Source organism: Corvus kubaryi, unplaced genomic scaffold, assembly GCF_017639235.1.
Source record: "Corvus kubaryi isolate FWS band 111438036 unplaced genomic scaffold, C.kubaryi_AGA036_p1.0 37225, whole genome shotgun sequence".
NCBI lineage: Eukaryota > Metazoa > Chordata > Aves > Passeriformes > Corvidae > Corvus > Corvus kubaryi.
The window spans coordinates 496,164-509,142 of NW_024581064.1; the positions used below are offsets into that span (position 1 = coordinate 496,164).

The window sequence follows — 12,979 nt, forward strand, 5'->3', positions numbered from 1 at the left end:
AAATGGAAGTGTAGTTGATTTTATTTGTCCTCTTGTAAATAGTTCAAATCCAGGATTTTAACACCATTACAGAGAATTCACATCATGGTTTCAATCCTGAAACCCCTCATGCTCTGCAGCAGGAGGCTCTGACTTTTGTTCCGAACTCAGGGCTATTATCAAAATTAGAAATGTCATTTTCTCCATTATTTTAATGGAAAGTTACCTTTGGAAGAATAAGTCCATTTTGACATGATATAAATGTTTTAAAATAAAAAAGCATTGAGGGAATCACAGAAACATTTTAATCTTAATTATTCATAAATAGCTACCTCAAGTCCATTTGAACAAAATGTCAGTTGACCAAGAAACATGCTTATTTTGCATGAGAAAAAAGGGTATTTGGGCTGTAAGAGGAGGATTTATCAATGTAGATTTAACTTAAAATGAAACCTGCAAATCAGAACCAACCATCTATCATGAAAGTGCATTAACCTTACAGCATTTGCTACTGAAAATTCAGCAATATTATGAAATTTTTAACTCTAACTAAAAAGGAAATGGCAAAGGACTTCTTTTATTTATCAAGAATTTAGCAGGAATTTTTTGATAAATTGATCTGAAATATTTGGAGGAGCTTCCTCTGAAGGAAAGAAAAAAACATTTAAAACGTTAAAATGGTAAAGTTTTGAAATATAACTAACACTTTTAAATATTTGAGCAGCTCTGTATTATTTTCCCCTGCCCTGCCCTTGAGAACTGAAGTCCCCAATGGATGTTTTGATATACTGGGCACTTTGCACTTAAACATTTCCTTTCTATAAAGACATCTAGAAAAAGACATGCCATTGGATTGCTAAATGCATTTTGCAGCAATTGATTGTTTTGTTCTTTTTAACTATGCAGATTAAAGTAATAGAAAAGGACTTTTTGGAGCTAGGGGAAGAATTAATTGTTCCTTTCAGCCCCTCTAGAACCCATAATTCCTGTGTTCATGCTGCCCTGCATGGCTGCTGCTGTGTTTGTACATCCAGGTTTCATTGGCAGACCTAATTTCAGGATACATAATGCATGATTTTGAAACCAATTTGTTATTGTAATAAAATATTTTTCGGAATGCATGGTGGTACTGGAGAGGAGAATGTTAAATTATACATGTATTGTGGCCGAGCGCATTCATTTCGCTTGGTGTGCAGGTGAATCTCCCCGTGACCTTGGCACTCGTGGGGTAGCACAGAATAACAATCGAATCCAGGATCGGAAATCCGACCATTTCCAAATATTAACAACTTCTTTCAAAGGAAATGCTGATTTCAGCAGTTATGGTAATGGTACATCAGTATATCTTTCAGAGAACTTAAAAAAAAAAAAAAAGGCACGATCTTAATAGGATTAAAAGCCAGGCTTTTTATTTCCAAAATGCTAATTTGTTTTCTGCATTCTGTTTTCATAGCAGGTCTTGTTAGGCAGCGCGCTGGGATCTAGAGGACACTGAGAGCTGCCAGAAATGCGTGGGTAATGATAGGAAAGCTACATAAAAGGTTTCTTTCTGATAGAAATTCTCTATTCCTCACAAGCCCGTTTCCCCTCTCTGCGAGTTGGTTGGAGAAGCCAAACACGGCGAGGCTGGGGAGAGCGAGCGGAGAATGTTTTGCTCTCTGTGGCTGTTTTGTGTATTCCACATTTATTCCTTTCCCATTAAGGAACAAATGTTGGTCATTAGAGGTGCATTAATTGAAATAGCCTGTGACCCACGTTGGGGAGATGAACGGACCGTGCCGCGAAGTTGGGCTGTGAAAGCCCGAGCAGCCCGAGGCACCTGACATCCTGTAATCTGCTTATCTGGCTGCCTTTCACAAGGGCTCTCCCATCGCCATTCATGCCGAACAGTGGGGTGTAGAGAGGAGGCCAGAACACAGATAATAATTTACCATGTAATTTGTTTTGAGATTCCTTTGATAGATTTCAAAACTGAAGCATCCTGCGAGAGCACGGGGCCTTTAGAACCTTTAAGGCAAGGCAGATCCGTGCCGGGGGTGGGTTCTGTCCGTGCCCAGCGGGACGCGGCCCTAACGCGGGGACACCCAGGGCCGGAGCCCGGGCGTTGCGAGGGCTGGGAAACGACGCTGCTGCTCCTCTTCGCCTGTCACGGCTCCCGGAGCCGGGGCTGTAAATCCGGGGAGAGCAGTGCAGCTAGATGAAAACCATTTGCAGCAATCAAGAGGGGCAGGTAATTTTGGCGGCAGATTTGTTTTGTAAATGAGGTGTTCCATTTGGGCAGCAGCACACCTGGCGAGCAGGGCTGTGCTCGGGACAGCTTGCTTTAATTCCCTGCCACTTAGGGGATATTTCTTCAGCCCACAAACTGCCGTTTTAATGCCTTCGTGGAGGCATAAAACATAACAAAAATTCAGGGATTTTATATTCCCAACTTCAAAACTTCCATCCAAAAGGGAAAAGGATCAAAAGGAAAAGGTGGTGCGTTTCATGTTCTCTTGTGGTTTTAATACTTGTTAACTGACCTATAAACTGAGTTTTCCAAGTAAGGAAACGTGAGGGAATTTTATTACAGAAAAATCTACTGCGAATCATCCCCAGCTGCTTGTAGAGATAGGAGAGACTTTTCCACTCCTGCTTTCCAGGGTGATGCTTGCCGTCTCCTCACCTTTCCTTTGTTTCCATGCATCATTGTGCATCCATGGCCATACTGCTCTTTTTGTTTACTGTGTCTCTGAATATTTTTTTTCATGCAGAGGAGCTGCTTTGGGCTTTCTTTTTCAGCTAAAGGAAAGAGAATCACATCAAATCATGTTATTTTTGCTTGATTATTTCTTCAGTGCAGGCTGGTTAACATCGTTTTGATGCTTACAAGTACCTTGCATGTCCATGGATCCAAAGGACTTTTTGAATCCTGGCTGTTAAGATTTCACAGGTGATCTTGGAGCCTGTTGCTGTGTTAATTATAGGATTTATCTGGAAGTGGAAGTAGAGGTGCTGAGAAACTTCTAAATCTTTAGTTCTGTGAAAAAAAATTCTAATTATTATTAGGATGATAAAAATGATGAATGCATTGAGCAAGGCAGTGCCTAGAGAGATGTGTCTGGGACCCTTTAGGCTGAATTTTTCTGATCAGCGTGTTGTATGTTCTGTATGTGCCCAGCACAGGAACCCTGGCAGGGGCCTCGGGTACCACTGTAATGCAAAATATAATAAATCATAATAATGGACAAACCATGTTGCTGTTGGAATGCACGGCCTTCTGCTGAGCACTTTAAATGGTTGTCGGGGAACGCCAGCTCCGTCCGTAATGGCAATCACAGCAGTTGGGGAAAAAGAGCTGTAACGCTGAGAGAACTGAAGCATTCGAGAGCCCCTGTTTTGTTTTGAATAGAGAAGCAGGAGGGAAAGGAAATTACCTGAGCTGTACCCCCAGGTCCCTGTGGAACTGCAGGAGGCACCAGGAGAGATGTGCAGGAGGACTGGCTCCGTGGCACACAGGGCTGGCTGACCCGAGGATTGTCAGCATCCTGAAAGCTCTGAAATCAGAACAAAAAGAGCAAATGCAGAGCTGAGGTTCCTTCTGCAGAGAGAGGAGAGCTCTCCATGGCAGGCAGTGTCCACTGTGGGCAGTGGGGACGGGAGGCTGTGTCTGGGCCTTGGCTCCCACCAGACCCATTCCCAGGGGTTTCTCCAGCACATCCCAGTTCTCACTGTGCCACTTCAGTGATCCCACAGCAGCAAGGATTGCTAAAACACCAAACATATCTGTTACTTTTTATATCACCTGCCATTTTTCAGAAGCAGCAAATTCCTAATTTTGCAAGTAGGGGGTTTTATTTTATTTATCCTCTGGCTCAGGCAACCTGGAGGTTCATTTGGGTTATTAGCATAAAGAGTTGGGAGCTGCAGCTTATGTAACGGCGTTTGGGGTAATTACCTGAATTAGGAATTGTTCTTTTCTCATCAGTTCCACGTGTAGCAAAGTGTTCCAGGCCCATAAGTCACGTCAGTGGTTTCAGACCTCCAGGTTTATGTTGTATCAGGACAGCCACGGTGTTTGCAGGAAGGATTTTCTGCTTATCTGTCTGTGCTGGTGTGGGAGCTTTGCTACGGGGCGGATTCTCAAGTATCACTTAACATCAATCCATTTCCTTAAGATGGTTGATAACGTGGTTTGTATTTCACAACTAATAAATAGGCCACATCTCTTAGCAAGGTTTTGAAAAAAGCCAACCAAGGGTTCTGCACCCAAGTTCTTGTTACACCTGCATTTTTCCCTCAGAGTCCTGATTCTGGAGTTCTGCGGTATCTTGGGTATGGGCAGAAGAGTGTTTTCTCATTCTGCTGGGATTCTGTGGTGAGTCTGTGCCTGACCGTTGTAATTCCTGCCCATCCGGGTTTTTCTGTGCGTGCTGTGCGAGGCACCAGCAGACAGAAGCCAGGTTTGAAGCCCAGGTAGGCTGGGCCCAGAAGGGACTGGGGCACGACGGGAAGTGTTTCAGAAGCAAACAAATTCCTCAGACTGAGGAATGCTTGAATTCCGTTAATTTCTGACTGATTCCCAGAACCACGCAGAAGGATCTGCACTAAGTCTCTACTACTGATTTGACTAATGCTTAGTTTTGCAGGTCCCTGCTTTGTGGAGGTGCTCATAGGTGGTTTCCCTTAGATGTTCAAAAATAGCTGTAAGGTTGGACAGAAATTTGACTTTTCAGGTTTAATATTCTTCAGTTCTTCCTCAGTTATGTTGAACTTCAGTCTTATGTGGGGCACAGAGTATTCTCTTCTCATTTTTCAAAAGAGAGGTATAAATACATTTCAGGGTACAGAAGAGGCACTGAGAACTGTAGCTGTCATTCAGTAAGGCAGAGCAGAGAAAAAGGCCAACTCCAACATAACCAGAAAAAAGTGGAAGAAAAAATGTTGAAATGTAGAAGCTTTCATAGTCAAATACACACTGAAGTGTCTAAGTAAAAACATGGAGATGAGTAAATTTTAATTTAGCTGTGGTGGGTTCGATCCTCATCGCTCCTGGGTTCACTGCATGGAAGTTTTATTTTGTTTTTATTTTATCTTTCTTGTTTAGAGAAAACAGAAATGCTGTAGGAGCACCCCAGGGTCACAGTGGCTGCTTACTGTGGGCTGTGAAAGCTCTGCTGGTATCTCACCGCCCTTCCCAGAGGAAAGGCAAGGAAAAAGGTTTCTGACAGGCAAAACCAAATGGGTTTTTTCCTTGAGATGAAAAGTAAAATGTAACAAGCACATTTAATTTCTCCCCTTCTAGGCGGTGTTTAATAAAACGGCACCCTGCAATGGGAACAGATAATGTTTGTCTTATAAAACCCAACAGCCAGTTCCCTTTTTAAACACAGATCTGCTGGCTGGGCTTTGTTGTGGGCCGGGGACTGACAAGTTTGCAGATGCTACAGCTTGTTACCTAATCAGAGCCAGATGCTGTTCCCCTGCGACTTTCTCACTGTCACCAGGCCCTCACCGCAGCGAGGGGATGGGCATGATTCACCACGGGCCTTTCTGTGCCTGGAAGTCTTGCTGTATTTTTTGTTATCTTGAGTCTCTGTTTGTTTTTAATTTAAGGGGGTTTGTACTGGCCCAGATAGAAGCGAGTGAATGGGAGAGGTAATGCAAGCGAGGCTGATGTCCACTGGACATCTGTTTAAATTCAGCAGTCAGGCACACAGAGCAGCCTCTGTGCCTTTAGTTTGTTGTTGGGAAATGGCCTGCAGCAAAATGAGAGTATTTGATTTGAGAATTCATTAGATAATTCTGTACGTTATACTTCAAATAATACATAGGCCGGAGAGAATGCTTTAAGTAAAATTAAACATTTCAGTGTGGCTGTGGCGGGTGTCAGGCAGTTCCAGCAGGGGGGCACGGGGAGGTTCCTGCCCCCTCTGAACTGCAAATCAAGTTCAATATTCTGTCTGCCTTCTTAAAAAGGTAGCAAAGGAATTTGGATTCTAGGAAGCCAGGGCTGTTTGTCTGAGATCATTATTTGGTTCAGCACCTTTTGCAGCCCTTTTCTTTCTCCCACCGACCGGAAAGCTCAGTGCTTCACGCCGCTATCAGCGGTGCCTGAGCGCTGCGGGTTTAATTGACTTGTTACCATCTGCTCTGGAAACGGGAACTTTGCAGCTCATGTGCATTGTGGTGAGTGTTTCTTGGGTTAAATACTGTGTGACAAGAAAAGGAGCTTCCCTCCCCACACCGAATGATGCCAGGAGTGTCAGGCACTGCACAGTGACAGAGATGTTTGTTCTCAGAGCTGCTTTCGCGTGTGGAATTATCCTCGTGCTAAACCACTGCGATGTGAAACGTTCAGGACTTGCTCCTATTTACAGGGGGATCTGCTTTCTTTCTTTCTCTCTAGAAGAAACCTGTTATGCAGTGGGTAATAAAACTAAAAATAAAGATCAGAGCCAATGGAAATGCTGTAATGTTTCTCGGCAGAAGCATTAGAAGCTGCCCATAAACCATGAGGCATTCAGAAATTTGCACCCTATTATTGTGCCCTCCAGCCCCTCTGGAATCTCTTTTCTCCAACAGATTTGTCGTATTCCCAACACCTCTGCTCTATAGGTTGTGCTTCTGCGCCCCGAGCTCCTGACACCCCGCAGGGGAGGTTTGTCCTGGGTCCTTCACACTGCCACTGCTCCAGGGTGAGTTTGAGCGTCAGCTCCTGCCTTCCCGTGGAGCCAGGAGAGGGGCTGGAATATGCAACAGTTAATGAGCAGCTTGGGAGAACCCTTGGTTGGATGTGTGCAGCTGAAAGTAGTGGTATCTGATTTATCTTACAGTGAGGTCATATTTAGGACTTTTAAGCTGTGCTTTCCCAGACCATGCACCATCTCGTGTTCTGCTCTTTGGGGTTCTGTTGGTTTGTTCAGGGTTTTTGGGTTTTTCCTCCCCCAACACTTTGTGCTACTATCTTTCTTAGAAAGCTGTTTCATTTCCAGGATTTATTTCCCCTTTGACATCTTAAATAGCTGTTATTTTTCTGTGTACATCTGGCTACTGGATTCAGAGAAGTCCCTAAGCCAGAACCCATCGTGAATCAGCGCGTGCCTTTCCCCCGCTTGGTTATTTCACAGCCGCTGCTCTTCACAGAGAGGCTCCACTCTTAAACAAACCCCATCTCTGGAGAGAGCTGGCAGGAGGAGTGAGGAAGGTTTGCAAACTCATCCTCCCCACACAAATCCCCCCGAAGAGTTAAATTAAGTCACCTCCCGAGTGCTGCCCTTCCCTCCGGCACCCTGAGCCCCCGGGTTTTCTCGGGAGAACAATAAACCATCTTCTCTTCTTTTGGTGCCTGTCCAGTGTGGAAAGAGAAAGATGAGGTCAAAGTGGCAGGCTGTACAGCTTGCTTTTGAGCCAAACAGATGGTGAAGGTTAAGTGACAGCTCTGTGACTGCCTCTTTTGAAGTAATTGGAGATAATTTGTATTTTGAATCAGAACTTGACCACTGTCAGAAGGGAAGAAGGTTAATATGTAAACGATTTTACATTAGCCCCTGTTTCTTGGGATTTTTGCTCCCTCCCACCCCCCCTTGGATTCTTGTTTCTATAATCCTTGCTCCAGGCTATTGGTAAGATTGTCTTTGAGCTCGGTGTGACTCGGCCTAGGCTGCAGTTGTTACGAAAGCCAACAACAGCTTATTAAGGCCAGGGATAATCTCTGCTACTGATGCATTGTTGCTTTCCTGCAGTCCAGCGACGGCTTGGAAATAAGACTGGAAATGCAGTTCTAACTGGGGACATTGGCAGAGAAATACCCAAAATATGTCTTGTTTCTGAAGCTGGACCCATTTTGCAGATTATTCCGTGTGGGTAAGAAGCTCCCTTGAACTTCTCTCATGATCAACAATGGAAATTTGATCTGGGCTTCCTCCTCTCCCCTGGGTTGTTTTTTTTTTTTTTTTGGCTTTGAGCAGACTCCTGTTTATTTACTCAGAGTACAGAACATACTGTATGTGTTGTGTTTGCTGATGCTTTCCTGGTGGGAAGTGGAATATTTCTAGAGCCTGATTTCAAAGTGGTAAAGAGGAGCTGCTGAGTTGCTTCTCGGTGATTCTTGTTGCTACAACAGTTCCACTCTGGTCCTACAGGTTGTCCTCAAGTACCATGTGCAAGAGCAAGTGGTGGTTTTTTCTGGGGTTTCTGTACCCACTTCTGTTTTTTTTTAATGTGGGAACTGAAAGGACCTTATAGGGAAAAGAACCTGTAAAGTCACCTCCATCCAGTGTCCCTGTGTAAGGAGAACAGGCAGTGGTTTCACACATATTTAAGTCCTGCCGCTTGGATTTCTGGATGAATTTAATGTAAGGTAGCAGTTGTTAGGCAGAGACACCTGAATATGCTGGTTGGGAGGTAACTCGGACCTTTCTCTGGACTATAGTCACAGAATATAGAATATTCTGGGTTGGAGGGGGATGCCCAAGGATCATCACAGTCCAACTCCTCACTGGTAGATTAGTAGCTCGATTATTTTGTTCTGGCCCAATTCTTGCATACAGAACTCAAGAGATGCTGGTGGAGAGGCCATCAATGCAGAAAGTCTGAGGTATTTCTGTGCATTTAAGTGCTTTTTTCCTCAGAAGCAGAGAAGGCAATATTGTATTTTATTCACATACATCAGGTTGATTATGAAACACATTTTTTCACTAACTTGAAGAAGAAAAAGGAGATACTGGCTTGTTATTTCTGCCTTTTTCTTAACCAGGCAAAGTAAAGAAATGGTTGCAAAACCTTTAGAAGCATTCAAGTACCTCAGTGACTTTCATCAGATGTTCTCTGTACAAGAAAAAGAAAAAAAATCGTTCTATCTTTTTATTTTTACTTTGCTTTAATCTTATTTGATGATGTCTCAACAGGCTGGGACATGCTTTCTTGGATGGCAATTTCACTGCACCATATGTGTCTCTCACTAGATAGCAGAGTGAAATGAGTCTTGGCAGGAAGAGAACTAAACACATCGACAAAGAAAAGAAAAAAATTATTTACTTAACTCCCTGTTGCCTGCATACATTTTTCCCTGGGACTGCATCTGGTACAACAATGCAAAGTTGGCTTCTTATAAATGTGTGTCTGAGGCACTGTCCCACATTGATCCCTTTTTCTTGCCATCCATGCTGGTTGTTTGGGTTTTTCCTAGTAATCCTGATTCGAATGTTTCAGTACCTAGCAGTGACCAGGCTAAGAAAAAAGGAAATGTGGTTTTACCTGTGAATTTATGTTGCTTGTGGTCTCAGGGGGAGAGCTGGTCCTTACTTGGCTCCAAAAAGGATTCAGTCATTCTCAGGAAGAAATAAAAGAAATTACCAATATTAAATTGGGTATTTTTCTGGTGAGCTCCAGGCTTGGTGTTTAAACTCTGTGGGGAGCAGAAGCAGGATCAGGCCAGGCTCAGCCGCATGGGCTCCCAGCAATGGAGGGAGATTGCAGATATTTATCGTGGTTGAGAAAAGATTCCAGTTTGGGCTGGTAAGTTTGGAAAATTTACACTGGATATATTTCAAAGTAAGGACAGGGAATCTCTCTGGGCTGAAGTAGTGCAAGGTGTGTTTGAATGTTACGATCAATCCACCAAGCAAAATATTTTGTATTTGAACTCACCTGTGGGATAAATGACACGGTGGTGCCAGGGCTGCCCTCCCAGTCTGTGCCCCAGTGGCAGAAGCCAGAGCCGGGTCTCAGCCACAGTCCCCACTCACCCAAGAAAAGGTCAACCAGCCCTTTTTATTCCAAGGGAACCTGCACAGGTCCATTTCTGACTGCATGTTCCGAAGGCTTCTGCACTGTATCGGGTGGTGTTTACATTGGCTCTCAGGGATGACTTCTGAACCCTTGGTAAAAATCTGTATTTGTACACTTAGATATTTGGGAGGAAAATCAATATAGGTTCTGCAGTGACCTTGCTGGTTAGCACGGAAGTGTCTGGCAAAAATGAGAACAGAGGAACACACAGATGATTTGCAAAATACAGAATGGAAAAGGAACAGGCAGGTTTATGGTGTTTAAGGAAATTGGCAATTAAAAACAATGGAGTGGTCACATATGATTTTAGACACCACATGAAAAGACAGGAAAGGGGGAAAAAGAACCCTTTGGAGCATGAACCATGTAGAGATTCCCACAGAACTCCGGTGGGATTCACACCAGGTGCAGCACACAGGTAACGTGTGTGGGGCAGGCGCACAGAGCAGACCTGGCTGGAGAGTGTTTCACAGGGCTGAGTGGTGCTGTGCAGGGAAGGGCTTAACAGTCAGGTGGACATGAAAATTGACGCCATGTGGATGCAACCTTTGGGGTTTTATTATGTACTTAAAACCATTTTTCCTTTGTGCTCCTTCTAAATAAAGTGGTTGGAAATTTTTTTTTAAATCCTTCTTTTTTCACAGTATCTTTTCCCAATGTTGCAGCTGTTTTATAGAATATAAACTGACTGTCACAGGGTGATCTCAATGATTGTTGGAATGTAATTGTGTAGGTACACAGGGTTTGACCCTGTGTAGGTTCGGGGGTCAAAGTTCCATTATGTCTAGTGAAGTTTGGAGTTTTCTGCTCCTCCCCTTGTGGCCAGTGTGAGAGAGCCCCGTCAGGGCAGGGGTTTGTGCACACACAACACTGGCTTTTGGCGTTCCAGACCCTCCCTGGCCAGTGTCTGTGGGCTCCGAGCTCTGGCAGTGTGTAAATGTTGCAGTTTGCGCTGCACAGCAGGAACGGGCTCCGCTCCGGAGCCAGGTGGGCAGCAGGAACACCACTCGCTTTTCCAAAGGCCTCAGTGTCGCCACAATCCCTGTTCTGCCCCCGACATTTTCCTAATTCCACAAAATTGTAACATTCATGGTTGGCAATGGGTGCCGAGTTCAGACTTTTCCTGCTGTTTTTTCCACGGCCCAGGTGCTCCGTGCCCTGGGTCGGCTGTGCAGGGGCAGCATCCACAGGATTGGGCCAGGGCACGGAGAGGGCCCTGTCTGAGGTGTCACCTTCCACAAAGCCACCCTTTCGGGCACCATGACACCTCTCGGTGCCCACAGGTCACTGCCAGGGCAAGAAAGACTTCATGAAGAAGGCAGTGAACTGTGGGAATGATGCAGTCGGGAAGTTCCACAAAACCTCTGGCGATCCAAAAGGGAAGGCGCCCGGAGAGTCAGTGAGGAGCTTCTGTGTCCCTCGTTTCAAAAGGCCTGTTCTGCTCCTACTAAATGAAAATATTTATATAAAATATACATTGGTTGTATTCCTAAATATTCGATGTGGACATTGATCCGTGCAGCGATCCCTGTGCAGCTGCTTGAAATGGAAATGCAGCAGGGAAGATGTGAGGGAAGCGGAGCACAAAGAGGAGCCGTAGGTGAAGCTCCGGGCAACGGTGCCGGCTCCCCTCTGACACTGGGATCTGCATCCGCAGGCCCAGGGAAAACCGCGGCCCTCCAGCCGGAATAAACAAGAGCCCTCTCAGTTAATTGGTGGAGAAGGCTTTCTGCAAAAATAGGACTTTTTTTTCCCCTACTCTGCTTTTTCTTTTCACCTTCTGATGAACTAAATTATTCCTTATCTAGAGCCCACGTGCCCTCGTGCCCCAGGAGCATGCACTCCCAGAGAATTCCGGACTATTTGTAGTATTTTAAAGTAACAGGTCCTACAGGGAAAAAGAAAAGTTGGCATTCTTCTTAATTTTTATGCATTATTTTAATAACAATGAAAAATTATAAACTATATATAGGTACATAAATATATAAAAAAAATTCCAACTTACTGAGCAAAAGATGTTACCTGGGGGGTAGGAAAAAACCCGCTTGTTGTTGGATTCATCCAAACGCAACGTTAACTGAGTTAGTCAGAAACGTGTCACAAAATTGTTGGAGGCTTTTTCAATGGCTTTTTATAAATATATCTTGAAATCTGAGCATGTTCTGCAGCTTAGACAATGCATTATGCCAAAAAGGATGTTTCTTTTGTTAAAAGCTTTTAACGTTGAACTGAAATTACAAATCAGATCGGAATAATCTGGATTATACTTACATATTCTTTGGCTGTGTTGTTTTTTTTTTTTTTTTTTTGTTGAATATTAGGTTAAAAGAAAATTTCTGTCTTTAATGTGTTTTATTGATAAGGTACTTAATATTAAGAGGTAGGTTTTGTTTAAATTAATTTTAGACAAATTATTTAGCTGTTGTAAAATTGCTGCATATATATGCTCATGTATATGTGTAAATTTGGGCATACTCCTATATTATATGTAAACCCCTAAATTTTTAGGAGGAAGTTTCTTTCCAGTCAAGCTATTTAATGACCTGTCAGTTCCCCACTTGTGCGGACTGTTTAAAATTCTATATCATTTTCTTTTTTAATGCAGTATCATTTAATTCTCTAGAGAAAAAGAGGTAAGGTGTTAAAATTGGGATAAAAGCTTCCAAATACTAGAAAATTTGCTCTGTCAAACCCAGGGCCCTTTTTACTGGCAGAAACTTAAGAAAGTAAATACTAATAAGCTCACATGCAACAACAACAACAAGAAGATGTAATTCTTTAAATAATGTAAATGCAGTTATCAGTACTTTATCAGAAAACAACTGAGGTTGAATTTTCTGGTAGTTTTTTATTTTTGGCTGATGAATGCAGAATCAGTACTTTGAAACTTGATTTCTTCTCCCAAGAATTGGTCTCTGGATGAAGAAAAGTGGTGTATTTTGTTATATTTTTCCCTTTTGATTATTTTCTTTTCTAAGAACATGGCATGAAATAACCTGCTCCGGCACGTTGGCTGGGGTGTTTTTGGGGGACGTTGCCCATTTGCCTCTGCCCTGCTGGTGGCTGGAGCGCTCTGGTGTCCCGGTGTACCCGCTGTAGGCGTGGGCAGTGCCTGCCCGTGACAGGGGCAGCACGGGCTGCTGGCGGTGGGCTCTGGAGCGGGGACCGGGGCAGGGCGGGGACAGGGAGCGGAGGATGGCCCACGGACAGACCGTGGGCAGCAGCAGAG

The 12,979-nt window shown here is 43.9% G+C and overlaps 1 protein-coding gene and 1 long non-coding RNA gene across 5 annotated transcripts in view; one reads left to right on the forward strand and one right to left on the reverse strand.

Moving 5' to 3' along the window:
• ZFHX3 (zinc finger homeobox 3) overlaps positions 1-12,979 on the forward strand; it is a 395,458-nt gene that overhangs the window by 108,306 nt on the left and 274,173 nt on the right. The window lies entirely within an intron of this gene.
• On the reverse strand, positions 932-9,856 carry LOC121662082. Of its 4 annotated transcripts, XR_006015168.1 has the most exons (6): positions 9,610-9,701; positions 9,217-9,290; positions 3,917-4,866; positions 3,396-3,515; positions 2,855-2,998; positions 932-2,760 (listed from the first exon to the last, which is right to left on the reverse strand). It is a non-coding gene; the product is annotated as an uncharacterized LOC121662082 (long non-coding RNA). The 4 variants fall into 4 exon arrangements; XR_006015169.1 differs by lacking the exons at positions 3,917-4,866; positions 9,610-9,701 and adding an exon at positions 9,708-9,856; XR_006015170.1 differs by lacking the exon at positions 3,917-4,866 and having other exon boundaries at positions 2,855-2,952.